At 40.5% G+C, this 19,900-nt stretch overlaps 1 long non-coding RNA gene across 2 annotated transcripts in view; it reads right to left on the minus strand.

The window, feature by feature from the left end:
* The window catches only part of LOC118351961 (uncharacterized), an 85,913-nt gene that overhangs the window by 39,892 nt on the left and 26,121 nt on the right, over positions 1–19,900 (minus strand). The window contains exon 1 of one of the 2 annotated variants that reach the window (XR_007404995.1): positions 416–1,384. The exons of the other annotated variant lie outside the window; for it this stretch is intronic. This is a non-coding gene — a long non-coding RNA (uncharacterized LOC118351961). Of the gene's footprint in view, positions 1–415; positions 1,385–19,900 lie in introns of those variants that run through there. 2 annotated transcript variants of the gene reach the window in all.

Below are 19,900 nucleotides of genomic sequence, written 5' to 3' on the forward strand. Positions count from 1 at the left end.
TCCCTGTGGGTCATCCATGGTTACAGCCAGCAGGATCTTGGCCAGGTTTCGGGTCTGCCAGTCACTTAGTTTTTGTTGTGCTTCCAGACTTTCTTTATTATTATAAACTCTTTCTGCTACTATTACTAAGTCCTGCAGGCTCTTCTCTCCTAGTCTCTACTCTTTGCAATTTTCTTTTGATGTCTGGAGTGGCCTGGTTAACAAAAGCCATGATAATTGCGGCCTTCGTTTCTGGGGCTTCTGGGTTCATAGGGGTGTACTGCCTAAAAGCCTCTATGACTCTCTAAGAAGGCTGCTGGACTCTCATCCTTACCCTGTCTTACATCATACACCTTGGCCAGATTGGTCAGCTTGCATGCAGCAGCCTGGAGACCTGCCATTAGAGTCTAGTGGTGGACCCGGAGTCTCTCCTTACCTTCAGCCAAGTTGTGGTCCCAGGTGGGGCGGGATAAGGGGAAGGCAGCGTTTGAGGTCTGGATTTTGAGTCTGATGTCTGTCCTCTCCCGGGACAGACTTCCAGGCTTCCACCTGAATTCGTTCCCTCTCTTCGGTGGTGAAGAGAACCGGCAAGAGCTGTTGGCAGTCATCCCAAGTAGGCTGGTGGGTAAAGAGGACAGTATCTAAAAGTCCAATTAGATACCTCGGATTATCAGAGAACTTTGCATTTTGGGTTTTCCAATTATATAAGTCACTGGTGGAGAATGGCCGATATAACATTAGCTGTCTGCCAGTCTCATCGGAGGTCCCAAGGTGCGGAGGGGAAGGGCGGTGGAGTGGCCGTCCTGCATAAGGAGGTGGGGCCGCCCGGTGGGTCTGTCCCTGTGTCCCCACTGCTGGCCGCCCACAGGGACTCCCTCGTCAGGGAGGGGTGGCGACCCTTCTGCAGCCCCTGGTACCTGGGGGTGGGGGGAAGGGTGAGTAGGTGTCGGGTTGGGCGGTGGGAAAATCAGGTCCTCTGGGGAGGAATCCTGCAAGACTGGATAAAGGGGCGCTTTGGTCTTAGAGTCTGTCTCCTTCTCGGCTTTTCGCAGGGCTAGAATCTTGGTAGGTCCTGCTTTGGGGGGTAAAAATGGTTTTAGCCAAGGAGGGGGTATTCTCCTTCATGTCCTGCCAGGCCAGGATGTAGGGCACCTGGTCAGAGTGGCCCTTGGTTTGTCCCTGAAGATCACGGCCTTAACCTGTAAGATAATAGGTAGGTGGAAAGTTCCTTCTTGGGGCCATCCCACATCAAAGTTGGCCGTTCTGACATGCAGCAAGTTTGAAATTTTCCTCTCCGTTTGTCTGTGCTCAGATTATGAGCTCTTTCCTTAACGTCGGAGAAGTGGGAGAGCATAAGGGACAGAGGGGTGGTTTGTGTCTCCCCCATTATGTCCCCAATCTACACCAAGGCACAGACAGTTATGACAGTTAACAAAGGCACAGTAACAGTCCACTGCGGCCGTGGACACAAAGCAGAAAGTAAACCGAAGGGCTGGTTGTCCGTAAGGACAGTTGGCCCTCCTTACAGACGAGGACCCCGTCCTCCCCGTGGGGGCAAGGGATGTCTCCCAAGACCCCTGGTCCATGCCCGCCAGAGCGTCCACCTAAACCAATGTCGACCCAATACAGTTTGGAATTCCTACAGGTAGAAACACAGCATGGAGCTCTCAGAAAATATGCACGCAACAGGTAGAAAAAGTTGAATATTCACCAGGCTTGGTACCCTCTGGGTGGGGTCCTGGGGTCTCTCGGATCCCGGACGAGCCCCCAAATGTTGTGCCCACGATTGCAAATCCGAGAAACCACCGAGGAGCCGACACTGATGCAAGCACACTAGGGTTTATTAACAAGCTCGAGCTTGGGTCCGAGTACACCTGACACAGCGGAGCAGGGACTTGGACCCCGAGGTGGGTTACAGCTGGGTTTTTATGGGCTGGTCTAGGGGATTTTCAGAAGGGGTGGAGGAATTTCTTCATTCTGATATGGAGGCAAGGGTGGGGGAGTTTCTGAAGCTTTTAGTTCCTCATTCCAATAAGGGTGTGCCCTGCAGTTTTTCTTGTTGCTTATCTAGGGGCCAGGGGTGGGGGACATTTTCTGAATTTCTTGGGTCCCACACAACTTCAGTATTTTCACAATCTCGAGCCTCCCTCAGTCATCATGCATGCCTAATGCTGCCTCCTCTGCCAATTGCACAGGTTTTAGAATCCCTTCTGCACCTAGAAAATAATTTTCACTTTCTTTCCCAATTAAAAAAAAAAATGATGTAGATTTTTCTTTAGGTTGCATAATAGACTTACCAAAAATCACACAGATCACTTGATTACCTTAGCTCTTCTTGTTTCTCATGAGAAACATCTCAGGAAATGATGTGATCATATGACTGGGTGAGAATATCAACTATTACTTTATGCCAGATTATTTATGCCAATTTGAGAGTTCAAAGTTAATGATAGACTTTAATTAGGACAATTCAGGGTTCATGTAGTTTAAGTTAAAGTGAAGAAGAATTTCAAAGGCTAAATTATTGTTGTCAGGGCATCTGGGTGGCTCAGTGGTTGAGCATCCGCTTTCAACACTGGGTGTGATCCCAGGGTCCTGGGATCAAGTCTCACATTGGGCTCCCTACATGGAGACTGCTTCTGTCTCTGCCTCTCTCTGTGTCTCAAATAAATAAATAAATAAATAAATAAATAAATAAATAAATAAATCTTTAAAACAATTATTTTGCCGTTTCAAGTAGAAAATACTCCCCCCAAAATATTTTCTAATGCCCACATTTATGTTACCTGTCTTTACAAAACCTTTAAAGATTGTTTTTTTTCATAGCCTGTTTTCCTAGTTACAAATCACCGCTATCAATGGTTTGAAAGGAGATTAGGGTCTGGAAATGCGGAATTTTATGCTAAGGAACTGTTACCTCTCTGACTCAGGCCTCCAGGGGTTGAAGCAACATTTACTTGCTCTAATTCATTTCAACTCATATCTCTTCAGATTTGCTCTTGCCAACCCCCAAACTATCAAACTTTAGCAAGTCTTGGACTCAAGTCTAAACTTTATTCCCTTGTACATTAAAAAAACCACTTCCCTTCCGTTATATTGATTGCATGGATTAAAATAATTTGGGTTCATCTTTCAAACCCAGATTTAAAGTTCCAGTGACTGGCACTCAGAAGTTACAAGATACTATACCCAGCACTCCTTTGAAAGGCCCTATTGAGGGAAGAAATGGCTGATTATTTCCCCATTTTATTCATGCAAAAGAACTATTTAGTGGAACACCATGTGGCTGTGTACCACTCCTAAAGCTAGCAGTTGACAAAACAAACAAACTACTAACTTAAGCTTGGATCTTAAAAGCTCTTTTTACAAAGAAGTTTCCCAGCAACAGCCTTTTCATTTCATGATGGTGCACAACTCAGACAGAAAACAACTAGATTTTCTTCCTAATCTTCTCCTCACTCTTGGTTGCCCTTTGGGGGCCTGTTCCACCTACTTGTGAGTTATCTCTAGAGAGTTTTGGGTCTTTTTTTTCTCCCACTTAACTGCTCCGCTGTGCTGCCTAAAGCTTAACACCCAGGAAATTTTGGCAGAACCTTCAGCAATGACTTTATCAAATAAAAAAGCCTTCATTGGAACAGACTATCCATGGCAAGCATAATTTTGCTGGTGTAAAGAGACAATACTAGTTTCCAATCTTCTGACGATTCCATATTTGGGGAACTGTTTTTATTTTTCACTTGCATTAAAAAAATAAACAATATCCAGGGACGCCTGGGTGGCTCAGTGGTTGATGCTGCCTTTGGCTCAGAGCTTGATCCAGAGTCCCGGGTCAAGTCCTGCATGGGGCTCCCCACAGGAAGCCTGCCTCTTCTGCCTATGTCTCTGCGTCTCTCACAAATAAATAAATAAAATCTTTTTAAAAAATGTAACCAATCTCCAGAAGCTCTTTCCTCCACATATCCAGCAACAAGCAAATTCACAAAAATCTCCCATCCAAAACAGAGCCATGAACTAAGTCTTCATAAGAAAACTGTAGAAGTAATAGTCACCGAGTGCATCATCTTCAGAGTGGAAAAATGGAGTTCCCTTCATGTCCCCAGGAATGGGATGTTGACTTGGAATTGTGAATAAAACTGACAGTATTTATTTTAAAACTTGACCAGCTAGTGTCGTGTGCATGCTTCTTCAATTCTCTAGTATATACTGAGGAAAGTCTTTGGAAATACAGTCCCACTCTGATACAACATTAGACAGTATTAGTCCTATTGAGAGAAGAAAAAGAGAGAGAGAAGAAGAAGGGAAGCCTGGGAGAAGGGAGGAGGAAGAGAGAGCGATTCTAAAATCATAGCGTCATTGGCCATTTTGTGTAGGAGCAAAGAGCACCTCCAAATCATACCAGCATTGGAATATTGCAATAAAATACTTGCTGTTTATAAAATAACTTTTTTCCATCAAAATATGTATCACAGTATTAATTTAGTGAAGATGGCCACCAACTTGCTTACATAAGTTTTGACACTTATCAAGGGTGATTAGTTTGCCATAGCATCTTGGACTTTAAAAAATTAAATTTTTGATGACTAAGTTGAGGTCTCATTTAATAGTATATTATTCAGTAAAATTCTGCTATTACTCTTTCACAGTCTGGATCACTCTCTAGAACTATTATCCATGCTGCTCTGGTATAGACGATGGGAACAGAAAACATTTGAGATCTCCATATTTTAAGAAATCTTAATATTGATATTAGAAACATGTATATAGTGACCATTGTTCAAGGAATTTCATGTACTTTAACTCACTTAATCCTCATTATAACTTTATGCATTAGGTCTCTCTTGCCCCATTTTGAGATGAGGTAATAACTCCCAGAGAGATCAAGTAATTTGCCCAAAGTCTCACAGTGGACCATCTAATGTGTGTTTTCAAGTATCTGAAAATTCTCTAGTCTTAAAAAAAAAAAAAAAAAAAATAGTACCAGTTTCTTTGCTTTAAACCATAAGTGAATTTAAATCTAAATGTTTATAATGTGTAGCTTCATCATCTACTGCCTATTGAATTGTGTTAAATAAGTGTTTCTGTTTCTTCTGAAGACAGAAAGCATTCTACTCATGTATTTATCTTAGTTGTATCTTTCTAGGGACAGTGGTAAAAAAAAAATAAGATCTGTCAGAAAAGAACAATAAATTAGGACCTTTGAAACAATTTTTGGGATTAGTTGTTGAGCACCTACTGCATACTACACAGGAATTCTTTCTGCCATTTCCCCACCAGATGGTCAACTAGCCACTGCAAAGTTATATTGCATCTACAATCCAATAAAATGCCTGCGTATATTTTAATTTCTAGAAGACACCTAATTTACCCAGATTACAAATGCAAATGACTGGGGTGCCTGGGTGGCTCAGTGGCTGAGCATCTGCCTTTGGTTCAAGTTGTGATCCTGGGGTACCGGGATCAAGTCCTGCATCTGGGTCCCTGCATGGAGCCTGCTTCTTCCTCTGCCTGTGCTCTGCCTCTGTCTCTGTGTCTCTCATGAACAAATGAATAAAATCTTAAGAAAATGCAAATAACTCTTTCCTGGGGGATGTTGGTTCTACAGGTTTCAAAGAAGAAGCACCAGTATGCATTTCCAAGCTCCATAAATCAAACATGCTTAAAAATGATCAGTATCTTGTTAAATTTCCCTTTATGAGCACATCATCCAAGTCCAGCAAGTTCACTTGTTATCGAACAAATGAGAAATTATTTCAGAAGTAAGCATGTTTATTAGTTTGCCAAAGCCTGTATCCAAACTTGTTATTCCAGCAAATGGTGAGATGAGTCTTCATTCATAAGCAACAAAGACATATTTTAGAGCCCAGTTTCATACAAGAAATACCTAAATATCCTGTTGTCAAATGAATGGAGATTCTCTGGTGGAATTGTACAGAAAGTGTTGGGCCGCGGGATCAAGGGGGATCAGGAGACATCAACAAAATGGCAGCAGACCACCTTGTTGCCCCCACCTCAGAACTTTCCCACCACCAGCAGATCACCCAAGGGCATGTCATCAGGGGTAGACAGGACCTATGCAGGAAACCTGAACTGCACGTTACCCAAAACCCATATAAGGGCTTAGGCAGTTATCACCCCAGACAGACACAATCCCTTACCCCTCCCCCCTTAAAAAGCTCACATGTACTCCCTTTGGGTGCGACTTCCCTGGCCCGTGACTTACCCGCTCTCTCCCTCCCCTGCGGACTGCAGAACCTCGCCCCGGAGTGCGGCCCATTAAAAGCTTGCCTTGACCAACTTTTGCCTGGCCTATTTCATTTCACAACCAGTAGGATTAAACCTGACAGAAAGCAGCCTGCAACATCTAATAATAATACTACACACATATTTACCAGAGTTGTAAAGTTTGGAGTATTGGAAATTGTTTTTAAAACATGTGACTTTTAAAATAGGGCTGTCTATATAGTAATGAAATTGCATCATTTCTTCAAAACAATGTCTACCTAAATTTTTTTTTAAAAAACCCAATTCACCTTAAATAATGAAAATCTTAGGCACAATATGACTGCTTGGTGGAAATAATTGAGAAATAGTTTAAACTATATAAATTATTTCATTAAAAGTACCTATCACAGGAGTTCTATCTCTAGAAGGAGAAAACCTGATATATAGATTAAATGATTTATACATTATAATTATACATTCTTTTTAACTGATAGATTAAAGTTTCATTTTTTAACAGATGTGTGCCTAAGACTTTTAAATCACTTTGATAAACAGGCTTTTTGAGGCTCTATCTTTAAATAACCATGAGAAGGAGGAGGCTATGGCTCTTCCACCATGTTCAGCTGGGCACGGCATAAAACAAAATGACCATCCGTAATTATCCTGTGGTTTTAAGCAGAGGAACTGGGCAGTCAAGGTATTTCAAACCCTAGTCATTGACAATCTCATCCAACTGACTAATTGAAAGAGGATTTAAGATGGGCAAAGAGAGATAAAATAGTGACTGTCAAGTTCATGAGGTGATGGGACAGGTGAGAAAGCACAGGCAGTGTTGCCTCTTGTGGATGTTGATTAACACACTGTAAATAGACACTCCGTGTCTTCCAGCAACCTTCTGTCTTCAGGAGAAAGAGGAGTAAATAATGGGCGTGGAAAACAAGATAGCTTGGGAAAACCTTGTTCAAACCAGTCTGTTCACTAGCTGCGAGGGGAGGTTGCTGATTATCTCCTAAATGTGCTCCATAACCCTTATGCAAATAATCCTTTGACACAGAAAGAAAAAAACTATTTTACTACTGATTCAAGAACTGCCTTCACAAAATTATTAGGCTTTCTTCATTCCAGAGGCCAATATTCAATCTTTCAACTCTATTTATAAAGGAAGGCAGTGAGACAGACCATGGCAGGTGGGAGATTGAATATGAACATCTCAGGGAAGGAGGGAGGTGGTTGCTGGCGAGATGTGATGCAGGCTTGCACAAAATCTGTCCATTCCCTCACTAAGGCTCTCCTGGCTCTTAATGTACCTATTGATTCATTCAACAGGTACACTTTAGGTGCCCTCTCCAGCTAGAGAACAGATGTGAATGAGATACAGCTGCTGCCTCATACAATACAGACTTGCAGGATTGGAAGATACATTCTTGCCCAATTATCCAACTGAGGCATGAATCCCTTCCATAAAGTCCCTGCCAAAGCTTTATACTACTACACTAGAGTTAGCATTAATAGCAAAGATGATGTATTGGCACTTTGACAAATGCTACTGTGAAACCACACTTCCTTCTTGTCATATTTATGCAGAGTTTATTTATTTAAATTTAAGTGCACTGTCTTATATCTACCGCCTGTACTGTATCTGCCTTTAAAAAATTTTCCTGTTGGGATCCCTGGGTGGTGCAGCGGTTTAGCGCCTGCCTTTGGCCCAGGGCGTGATCCTGGAGACCTGGGATCGAATCCCACATCGGGCTCCCGGTGCATGGAGCCTGCTTCTCCTTCTGCCTGTGTCTCTGCCTCTCTCTCTCTCTCTCTCTCTCTCTCTGTGACTATAATAAATAAATAAATAAATAAATAAATAAATAAATAAATTTAAAAAAATTGTCCTGTTGTTCTAGCTTATTAAGAGCTTCTTGTAGCTGGAGTATTCATGAGCCCTTCCAATACTGGCTTATGTACACATGTGTCAAGCAGGCTTATCATAGCCTCATCTAGGTCTTCATAAAGACGTGGACTGAGGATCCTCAGACCTGAAACACAGCTTATGTGCCAGGCTGAACCTCTGCTCTCAGCATCTATGGTTGGGTCAGCAGGTTTTGACACCAGGCTCTTAACTGCATGCTACGTTAGTAACTCCTTGATGGCCAAATTGTAAACTAAAGGCCTTTTAAGAATCCCTACCAATTAAATGATAATAAATTATATATAAAATAAAGTGTTGACTTAATCCCAAAAATAGATTTCAGGTATATGTAGAGATAATTACATGTACTGATCTACCAAGAAACCCCAGTTCACACCTGGGACCCTGATTCATTCTCAAAATATCCTAAGAAGGATAATAAATTATTATTGATGCCCCTCTGAGTTATGGAGCTGATGAACCAAGTTTTATAACTGTTTTCCCCTGTAAATCCCTTGGTCCCTCTCAAGTAGGTTTAGGGAAGCGATTTTCTTTCTCTCTTTCTTGTCACAATATCTGTGAGTTTTTCGGTACTTTTGCCACCACAATATAATAAATACTTTAAATGCTTGAAGGCTGTGATGAGTCACTGCTTTATTCTCTGCAGCTAACGTGGTTCCTGGAACATACAGGCTTATATAAATACATATTTATTGGGTGAAAACTGAATTAATGAATATTTCTGTTACTTGACGTCTGGAGCTGTCCAGTATGTTTCTGTGACTTCATGACTATATTCCTAGGCTGGTGAGGACGTGTGGGTGCTATGTAAAACTTGCCTATGTGGACTTTCTTTGCCTTTTGGCACATCCATTTTGAGGGGTTTATTTGCTGTGTTCCTTCATGCTTTCAGCCTGTCAGCTTGGCCATCCAGGTAACAAATGCCTCAATGCCTCCTGGCATGAGGCCTCTTTAGACTTTAGTGAAATGATAGATCCCCTTGAAAAGGTCCTGGGGAACAGAGTTAGCAGGATGTGTGGCCTTACCCCTTTGCTCCTTGTCTCCTCCCACACATAGCTAAAAGCATTTGGTTTCAGTGACAGGATCTGTAACACAGAGATGATGATCCTTTGTTTTAATTCGCTTATATTTGTCTGCCAAAATTTTCATGATCACTTCGCATCCTATTTCATTTGTTTCCCAAGATAGACATAAAAATTGTCCATAGAAAGAAAAAAGATAGTTTAAATACAACCCATTCTAACTTAGAAGAAAAATCCTGTATTTGATCTCTATAATTATGCTCTGTGTTCAGGGGCCATACTCAAATTATTATGTGATGCCTTTCAAAAGACATTTAGTTTAATGAAAACCTCATTGAGTCCCTACTGTGTGTAACACATATATTTCCCTATATCTTCCAAACAATAGGAAAAATGAAATATTCAAATGGCATGGCATTTTTCCCTGAAAGGGGAAAAACCTTATGAGATGAGATCTTTGTGCATTGGCTACCAGATGCCAGGAATACAACTTATTTTTAGAATAATTTTAGGCTCAGTACAGAAAACAGTTGAGTGCATTTTCATAAAGTCCTCCGGTTTCCATGGCAAATGGGGCCATTATTTCTTCTGAAATGGAAGGCTTTTACTTATACTTTCCAAATGCTTTTCATATTGTGCCAAAAACCCAAGTCAGTCCAGAAACAAGTATACTAGCGGCTTATTGTAAAAAGCAGTTCTTAAGTAAAAATGTGCAGCAGGTCAAAGTGACTTTCCATTGAGGCCTGTGGAGAACACCGAATAATACACTCCAGTCAAATGGCATGCATTCATCTCAGATGTAGACAGTGGGGCCAATGAAAAGTTTAATGACCCAAAGTACTTCATCATGATGAGATCTACACACAATATGTTTAGATGCATTCCACGAAAACTGTAATGTTTATTTCTTAAGTTACAAGATGTGGGCTCAAAAAATCACTTCAATTCAAATCTGTTTAATACCTGATATTCGTTATGCATATTAAAACATAAACTACCAATACTAGATAATTTTGTAAGCTCTGCTTAATTTCACGGTAGGTGACAATATTTCCTTCTTAGAGGATCACAGATGTTTTAATATTGAATATTAAATGGATTTTGGAAATGCAACTAATTAGAACAATAAATATCAACATGATATTTATATTGTTTACTGGTTCTCTGCTTGTAAAAAAGTTATACTATTACTATGGGAAATCAGTTACAAATTAAAACTTCTAGACAAAATTGGAGTTGAATCACCTTTTCCTTTCAGCATCGAATATAGCCACTGTCGATTTTTAAATTAATGGAATTAAATCTGAAATAATTTTAATACTGAATCATATTCTTTCACTTAACATCAGCTTATTAGCCACTCTTTAAACTGCCTGTTTAACTATATTGACTGCAGTATCTCCAAGCGGGATAACATAGCCACGAATATATGACTAATATTTACCTGTAACAAATACATAACTAACCAAGGATGAGCTATCCCATTAGTAAATCCTTCTTCAAAACGGAACTTGACAAATGAGTTGGGTAAAGAAAGGTTAGCAAACTCTTCTGTCTACAGGCCACTGACCAACAAACCATAGATTTTAGTACAGGTTGCTAGTGTTAGCTCAACTAGCCTCTGGTCCTTATTCTATGTGCTACACTTACAAGCCAGTGCTGCCTCTCTTCTCTGGCTCCTACTTCTTTTTCTTTTTCTTTTTTTTTTTTTTTCTGGCTCCTACTTCTATGCCAGCATGGGAAGCTCCACTTTTCATTCTCTCAAGATCTCAGATCAAGTCTGATAATAAACCAGCTATGCTAGCCTCTGTCGTTTTCATTTATGTATAAATTAAATCATTCTGGATAGATTTTAAAACCATGGCCAATTCAATATGGATGTGCTAGGACTGCTAGTGCTATATATTACAGAATAAACATAAATTATAAAGAGTTGACGATTCATTTCAAAAATGTGATTCACAGACCTATTTTGTCCACTACAGCCCTCAAGATGAGCCAGGTCAGTGCTCAATAACACCAAAGGTAATCCAATTTCAATATGTAAGAGGTCTACATCTGACACAATGAAATGATTTCACTTTTCTAATAAACGTCTCCTTCTGCGCCATGCTTAACATTACTTTCCCAGAGTAAGTATCTCCCTTAATGCTTATTGGGCCAAAATATATACTTTTAGCCACTTTGAGTTATTTGAATAGCACCATTTTGGTTTTTTAACACTCGGTGCTTTTTCTTTTATTGTATGGTAAGGTCTTGCATTTGATTTAAAACACTTTTCTTCCCTTTCCCCAAACAAGTAAGAATAAAATCTGTAGGACTTACAGGGTTGGATGGCAGAAGTTGGGTCTTCTCTCCTACCTCTAACTGTTCTTGCTCTTCCAGCATGGAGTGGAGAGGAAGGAGAGAGAAACAAAGTTCTTCATTTCTTGGGCAAGGGTAAGATTCTCTCTGTCTCTTTCTCCAACATCCATTGCTGCCAGTAATGTCTTCTTGGCACACATTTGGACACCAGCATTTGGACACTAGCTCTTTCCTCTTGGAGTCCACATGTGTCTTCTGCAGGAAGTCCTATGGGGGTCTCATAATGCACGTTTTCTTAAAATAAAAGCTCAGTCTGTTGTTACCACTTTCAACTCTTCCTTAGTTCCTACTGCAGGAGAGTCAACCTGAAAGCTTTTTAGAGTATCTACAATGTGGATCAATCCTGGTTTTCTCCTGTGATGTCCACTGACAATGAGAAATACATGTATCTTTGGAGTGTTGTCTTCTTCAATGATAGCACTCTCAGGAAGTTTACACTAAGATGTGTCTGACTGATAACATCTTAAGAATTGTTTTTTATAAAAAAAAAAAAAAAAGAGAGAGAGAACTGTTTTTTATCTTCACAAGACAATGTAGGCCAAAGGAAGACATCTTTTAAAGTGACACTTCAGGTCATTAGCTAGAAAAGCCTTATGAGGCAGGGAACTGGCTTCCTGATACCCATAACACTGTTTCCAGCCCTGCATGAGTCCACTTTCCCCTCCATTACTATATATTGGTGTCTCTATGAAGACTTCATCAACACCTTACCAAAGAGCATAGCAAAAACAATAGTGTGATCTGATTTGTTCCAGTTTTCCTCCAGATAAAAGGCTCCTGGTTTCCTTTAACAACCTTCTCACCTGAGTTAAAACAAAAGAAAACAACAACAAAAACAATTCCAAACCGCCTGCAAGGCAGGGCTTAGTTAAGGATGCTGATTGGATGTGTCTCATTAGAGGCACGACATCACTCAGATAAGAGTCTGGCTGGAGCAAATAGATGGGAAATATGATACCTTATGAAGTACTTTGATGAGGCAAGATCTGATGCTGGCAAGCATGGCGACATGTTACCATGTGTAGGACAGAGATGGTCCAGTTTTGTGCTGCCTGCCAAATTTCTACTTCAAAGGAACTTCAGGGCAAAAGTCCACATGGGTTGGGAAGAGGAGAGTGGCAGCTTAAGTGGCTTCCCTTGAAATGCATTACCTTAGTAGACTCTCAGTGTTGTTCACATGCGTGTTTAGGTTGCTTGTAAAAACCAAGGAAAATTCTGAGGGGGCCGGAAGTTCTGACCAAGCATTCCTTATAAACACAGTAAAACTAAATTTAAAAAAAATCTAAGTCACTACTGATGGGTTAAGCTATATGAGAGTTGCAGATGGCAGAAAGACCAGGTAGATGTCACTCCAACAGAAAGCCTTAGAATAGCTGAAACAGGGCAAGTGCATCTAGTGAGCATGGTGCGCTAGAGAATGAAGATGAGTCAGGTACAACGAGATTCAAGAGGTTTGTAAATGATGCCATGAATTTCTTAGAGGGTTAACTAGTGGAGGAAGACCTAGCAGATTGAAGATTGCCTGGAATTCTGATACTAGAAAAGAAAAAAAAACTGGATCATTTGTTTCAACTCCCTTTTGGTTGAATCAGTATCTGCTACAATGGCTGTTATCCCAATTGAAGAAAGAATACTGATTTTTAAAACCCTGGTGGCTTCAAGAAATAGACTATATAGGTTTAGAGAGATGATAGAAGACACACATTGTTATTAACCTTACAGATGAAATATTAGGTATATAGAGAGTGTATACTACATCTTGAGTTAAGAATTAAATGGTCAAATGGAGATGTTCAAATTTCATCAGTGACAATGCTCTTATTTGGATAAAGGAAAATTTGTAGCACGTGTTTGGAAGACAACTTTTCACGAATCCTTGTAAATATTTATTTCTTGGAGTCCTCATCTGACTAGCTTACTAACATTGCCAACTTCTCTGCATTGAGGCACAGAGGATCTCAAGGCAACACGAGGTATGTTCAGCACTTCAGAGAGAAGGTGTCCTTAGATACACGCATCTTGGCAAAAGTAACTGGCAATTTCCTACTATACAGCCCAAGTACCACCAAGTCCATCAGATTGGGGAAAAATATAAATAAAAACCCAAAGTTTTTATTTAAGGATTCTACTTCAGTTGAAGAAAAAGCATTAAAATCAATAAAGCAATTTGCAGGAGTTTCAAGATGCCACTGTAAAAGATGACAAATGAAGGAACTCCGGCTGCCCTAATCTTATCTCTGCTCGCTAATTTGGTCTCAGAGAGAGTATTACTTCATAATCAAAGAAAGCAATTAATACAGCTGCCATAGAAAAACAGAAGTACGTTCACAGCTCGTGTGGTAATAACTTGCCAATAAATGATAACAAGTCAGTATTTGCCTTCAACATTTTTAGGAAATGCTTTACTTGAAGAGCTTTCAGTTTAGCTGGAAGCAGTCGGAAAAGTCCTAGCCTACGTTCCTGTCACCCAGCTTTCTTGAAAGTAGAAGACCATTCTCTTCAAAGCCTTAACCTGCTTTAACAACTGTCATATGGATATCTTGTTCATCAACAAATTACGGTCCTTTGTTTACTACCCAGAGAAGATATAAGAAGCACATTTTGTTTCCTTACCCTCGAGACTGTCAAAAATGATCTTGCATATTTGACTTTTTCCATGTCCAAAATATAAGGAAGCAATGTATTCTGAGAGGAAATTTTGAGTCATTCTCAGGGGCCATTTGATTCCCTGTACCCGATGGACAGGACAGGCATCCTAACCAAACTACCAATTTATAGTTTACTCTTTCCAAAGAGAAAAAAAAAAAAAAATGATTCTCAAGTCTTAAAAGTACTGAAGTAACATTAAAAAGAGTGCATTATAAAATTAAAAATGACAATCTTAAAAAAGAATGACAAATAGATTCTATGTCATGCTAAAATATATATATTTATTAGCAATTACATATTGAAGGCAATCTATATGAAAGGGGAACACATACCTTTGTTAATTCTCCTTGATATTTATACCATCCTTCTCTTGAAAAATAGTTTAAATAAAAAATCTATATTTCTAAGGTGCCTCGGTGTCTCAGTGCTTAAGTGGCTGACTCTTGGTTTCAGCTCTGGTGATGATTTCAGGGTCCTGGGACTGAGCCCAGCATCGAGCTCTGCGCTCAGCACAGAGTCTGCTTGAGATCCTCTTTTCCTCTGCCTCTGCCCCCCTACTCATGTTCTCTCTCTCTCTTTCTCTAAAATAAGTAAGTAAAAACCTTTAAAAATATGCATTTCCAAAAGAAATAATATAAGATAGAATTTTAGAATTTCTTCTCTGTAACATACTGGCTCTGCCTTCTCCTGCAAATTAATTAATCCCTATGCTTCAGTAAGTTATCAATAAAAATAAAGATAATAACACCCATATTCGAGGATTTTGTAAGGTTTAAGAAAAAAAAAAAGATGTTTGAAAAATGCTCAACAGAGTTCCTGGTGCTTGGTAAATGATGGCTATTATTTTTGTAAAATGAAAATTGGATTTTTGCATGTATGTATACATTTGGCTTTGTTCAAGTGCCTTAGAGCTCAAGTGATAAAATTGTATTTGGAACACTCTAGAAGAAAGAACAGTTTGAATGTTCATTGAGGGAGAAATAAATAAAAAATTAGTACAGAGCCTGAATGAAGAAATCTGCAAATAGTAAAAAGTGTTGGTACTCTTTTTCAGTGCTTCAGATAAATGATGTACGTAAACTAGGATTGCTAGCTGTAAGTGTCCTATAAATAGAGTCATTAAGAAAATCAAAGAAAAAAAAAGAAAATCAAAGAAATGTTTTTAGGAAGTATTGGAACAAAACAATAAGGGTATATGCTCTTACTATTTACATATACGTACATATATACACACTCAGAGATGATTTGATTAATCAAATATATCTGATGATGGAACACATTTTGAGAGGACTTCTGCTTCATATTTATTTGTTCAGTGTCATAAGTGAAAACAAGATCATCTTATCTCACTATTCCCACTGTGAGATTAGTTCCATTTTATGTTGCCAGACACAGGATTTATCACTGCTTTTGAAAACTAGATTGTTCAATACAATTCCAAATTGCACAGACTCTTTCGGCAAAAAAAGTTTTCCACCATGTTTTCATTATTTTATTAATACATTATGATTTGTTGAATATCTCAGGAGCATCAAATTTCATAGAGAAAACAATTCTGCATGTCCGCAATCATTAGATATGCATACTTATTTTCTTTTCATCACTTACAATTTCACTGTTAATTTTATTAAAAATCTCGGAAGCTGTTTTGGCTTCTATAAGCAATCAAATTGGCAGATAATGACTCCACTGCTTTCTGTCTGCTCATTTTCCTCTCCTCCTCTCTCCCTCTTTTACTCGTGCACATATGTACATGCACACACACACACATGCTTAGACCTATAAACACATATGCACAGCTGTGTGACACTCACTGGCCAAAAAATCAAAGGATGCTGTAACCCATTACAAATCCCTTCCCGGGGTTCTTTAATGCGACTAAAATTAGAGAAATCCAAACTAAATTCAGAGCAGCCTCCTCACAACTGTACTCAATGACCACAGCTGGCAACTTCAGGGGAAAACAAATCCTACAGCAGTGCTAGGATCGACCAGAGAAGCCAGTCTGCATGGAGACAGTCAGTGGCCACCCAGAGTGTGCTGGGGAGGGTCATGGTGGGCTGGTATGCCGGTCTGCGTTAGTACTGATACAGGTCCATCTCTTTAAGCATTACCCAAAAGGTGACAGAAAATACCGGGGTATACCTATGCATCCTTGTTTTATTTTGCATCCTCTCTGAGGCACAAGACCACAAACTCATTTTCCAGGAGTAGTTTCATCATTATCTCAGGATGGGGAGGGGATTATGAACAAGTATTGTTTAGCTCACTTGCCTCCTGGGGTGTTGATGGCAAGTTCATCACATCCTGTATCCTTGGGGGTCACACAGCTCTGAGACGAGCCCAGTGCTTCTATTATCCAAAATATCTAAGCCGTGGAGGATTCTGGAAGACTTAAATATGACTGGCACCCATTTGGCAATATCGTTCTCAGTCTCAGATTTCCGGAGACCCTTCTAAGTATCAAGTTGAAAAAAGTGAGACTCTGTCTCTAGATACCTTTCAGTTGATGAACTTGTTTTTTTTTTTTATACCTTTACCAGTAAATACACATAAATCACTCTTAAGAGATAAAGTTCAGTATTGCATATGCTCCAGCAAATGTTTACAGACAAGTGATAATGGATACAACAAGCAGATATACTTTTAAATTAGTCAAATAACATGTAATGCAAGGAGCAGGCTGTTTATGTTTACCAGAGTCCTATAACTGTGCTGAACTTTCACAGCTAATTGGTCATGGTTTACACCCTGGAAGTCACGAGATCCTACAGGTCCAGTTGAGGATGACATAGCTCCTGCTAGATGGCTGGGGCTGTAGAGAGAAAGAGGAGGACTCATGGCCCAAAGAACATGAAGAAGCAGAAAATCTGAGTTCTAGAATCTATTCCATCTGGGGTTGGCTGTGTATAACGTTAAACCACTTACATTTCAGGACTTCAGTTCTCCATCTCTCAGGCAGACTTCGTAAATCCTGTTCTTCTGCCTCCCAGCATTATCGTGAAAACTAAAAGGGGCACTTTATGTGAAGCCACACTGCAGATTATCAATTACCATAAGAACATCACTTAGGATAATTCGCTCAGGCTTGCAAAGTTTACGCACGCATTAATTTGGCAAATGTTCCCAGCGAGCCTGTCATGTTCTGGGGTGCGTGTAGACTGTTGGATTGGTCCCTAGTTAAAAAAACTCTGATTTCAGGACCTCTTTGACCTGCAAATCTGCTCAGAGGCCATTTGTCAAAACCATGCATTTTAAATATTTTCTCAAGCTTGCCACGCAGTAGGAAAGCTCCACATACCCATTGTTCATATTGTTTGATAAGTTTCTTCGTATTACAAGAACAGAAAAATCAGGGATGGGTGATCCCCATAAGCAATGCATGAATGGAATAATGGCATTAAACGTGGAGATAAAAGGGGTGGAGGATGGATATCCTAAGCTGCTTGAGGCACTAAATAAACAGAAGCCATCAGAGCACTAAGTGGTCAAGACAGTCTACCTATGGATGAGACTTGATATACCAACATACAAGAAACGTACGTATTCAGGATACACTAAATACACAGGAGCTCAATATTCACAAGACTGTCTCTCAGCCACCTTGTGGTGACAACCCATTCTGTCCCCAGAGAACCTTACCCCAGAAATACTGATAAATCCCATGGCTGCTTAGCAGGCTCTTTGGCAATCTACAGACTTTGTCTAGGCTTATTTGTCTTGGTGTCTCTCCAGGGGAACGATGTCTGTCGCTGACTCCAGGGCACCTTGCTCAAACCCCAAATACCCCATCTGCAGGAAAGAGTGCAGAGATAGACAGAACATGTGAACATTGCATGCCCCGCATTCTAAGTAGATTACTTGTTTGATTTATCCTGCTAGCCCACCTCCTCTCACCTTCCCCTCACATCTAGCTGTATGTTTTAAACTGATTAATAAAACCAGAGTGTTTGAACATTTTAAGTTGGTGTATGAGTTTTGGGGGTTTGGGGGTTTGTTGTTGTTGTTTTCTGCTCTGTGCCACCTAGGATCAATTTCCTAAGGCTACCAATGCATGGGCATCACTACCCACATGACACCAGTCTTTTTTTAACATAGCTGCAACCTGCAATTGGACACTTCAAATTAATTCTAATGATCAGATACCCTTTCATATACCCGCTGCCTGGCTACTGCTACAACGTCTCCTGGTCCTGTTCTTTAGCTGACAAGAACTTCCCAAACCATACTAGTGTCAGAGCTAATTCTAACACCGTACATGAATTGAGCTCTGCTCCAAGCCCTTTATATCTATGATTACACTGATTCTTGTGAAAAACCTAGGAGGTTGATAACATAATTATGCTCCTCATTTTTAAGATGAAGGAGTCGAGACACAGGAAGATTAAGCTGTTTGCACAATCTGTTTGCACAAGCTCATGCAGCGAGCAGGTGGGAGAGCTGAGATCCAACCTGAGCAGTCCTGCCTGAGCATCCTTGCCTTAACCATCCTGTCGAGAGCTGTCTGTAACCTGCATGCATGGCCTTTGGACTTCCCAGTCTTTTAAGGCACTCTGTCCCCTTGAGCTGTCAACAGAACTAATGTCTTTTCATTCCCCATTTCTCAGCCAAAACTGGGTGACATTGTAAAAAACGTGGAGGCTATTTCAAAGGAGAACGTTGACGAAAGATGAGAGGCCCACGTCAAGGATTGGGACACAGCTTTACCGTAAGAGTGCATGCACAGACAGGAGTAATTTTAGAGCAGCTATGCCCCTGAGGAGGGTAAGATGGATGCAGTGCTCCCTTGGTAGAGGATTCTTTCCTCTCCAGCCTTCACCACCCAGGGAGGCTGACACATGCAGTTCAAAAGGAAGGAAGCTGCGCTGCAACATGAAAATGACTCAAGAAGCTTCAGAAGAAATTGCAACCCTGTTCTGTTCTAATCCAGCTCCATAAGGCTCTTCCTGGCACTTGGTACGCGTGATCGCATTCAACCCACACCCTAGCCTATAAGAGGCAAAGGCTCTATTTTCAAGATGAGGAAGTGGAGGTCCAGAAACACTCTGTAATAGCCCCAGAAGGCAAAGCTAATAAATTGTAAAAGTGGATTACAAACTCAGGTCTTGATGACAGCAGAACACATGTTCTTTCTATTACAATTCACCACTGGTGAGCCTCTACCGATAAGAAATGCCAAGAGTCACATTGTCACACTGCCCTCTCACCCCATTTGCTGAGACACTCCCTGATGATGATTCATTTCTTTCCTTTTTTTTATTTTTTGAGAAAGAGAGAGAGAGGCAGAGGGAGAGGGAGAATCTTTAGCAAACTCTGTGTGGAGCCCGAAGTGGGGCTCCATCTCATGACCCTAGGATCATGACCTGAGCTGAAGTCCAAAGTCGGATGCTTTAACAATTGAGCTACCCGGGAACCCTGACAATGATGATTCTTTTCTGTGGCAGCCCTGCTTCTGGAGAGTTGGGTCCGACTGACCTCCTGGGACGGAGAAGGCATGGGAACCATCGCACAGTTAAAGCTCAGATGTAACTTTTCTTGGAGTGGTTGATTTCTGTAAGTTGTAAAATGTTTCTCTGCCCACCTCCAACCCCACCCAGAGCCCTTGAGTTTTTGGCTAGATCAGCTTATACTTTCAAAAATATCTCCTTGGCCACATGTGGCCCACATTTTCAGACATTCCGGAAATGTACTGTTTGATTTGTACATCCCCACACCTAACAGATCATTCAGGCAGTGCTGACCT

The sequence above is a fragment of the Canis lupus genome, chromosome 22, assembly GCF_003254725.2.
Source record: "Canis lupus dingo isolate Sandy chromosome 22, ASM325472v2, whole genome shotgun sequence".
Taxonomy (NCBI): Eukaryota; Metazoa; Chordata; class Mammalia; order Carnivora; family Canidae; genus Canis; species Canis lupus.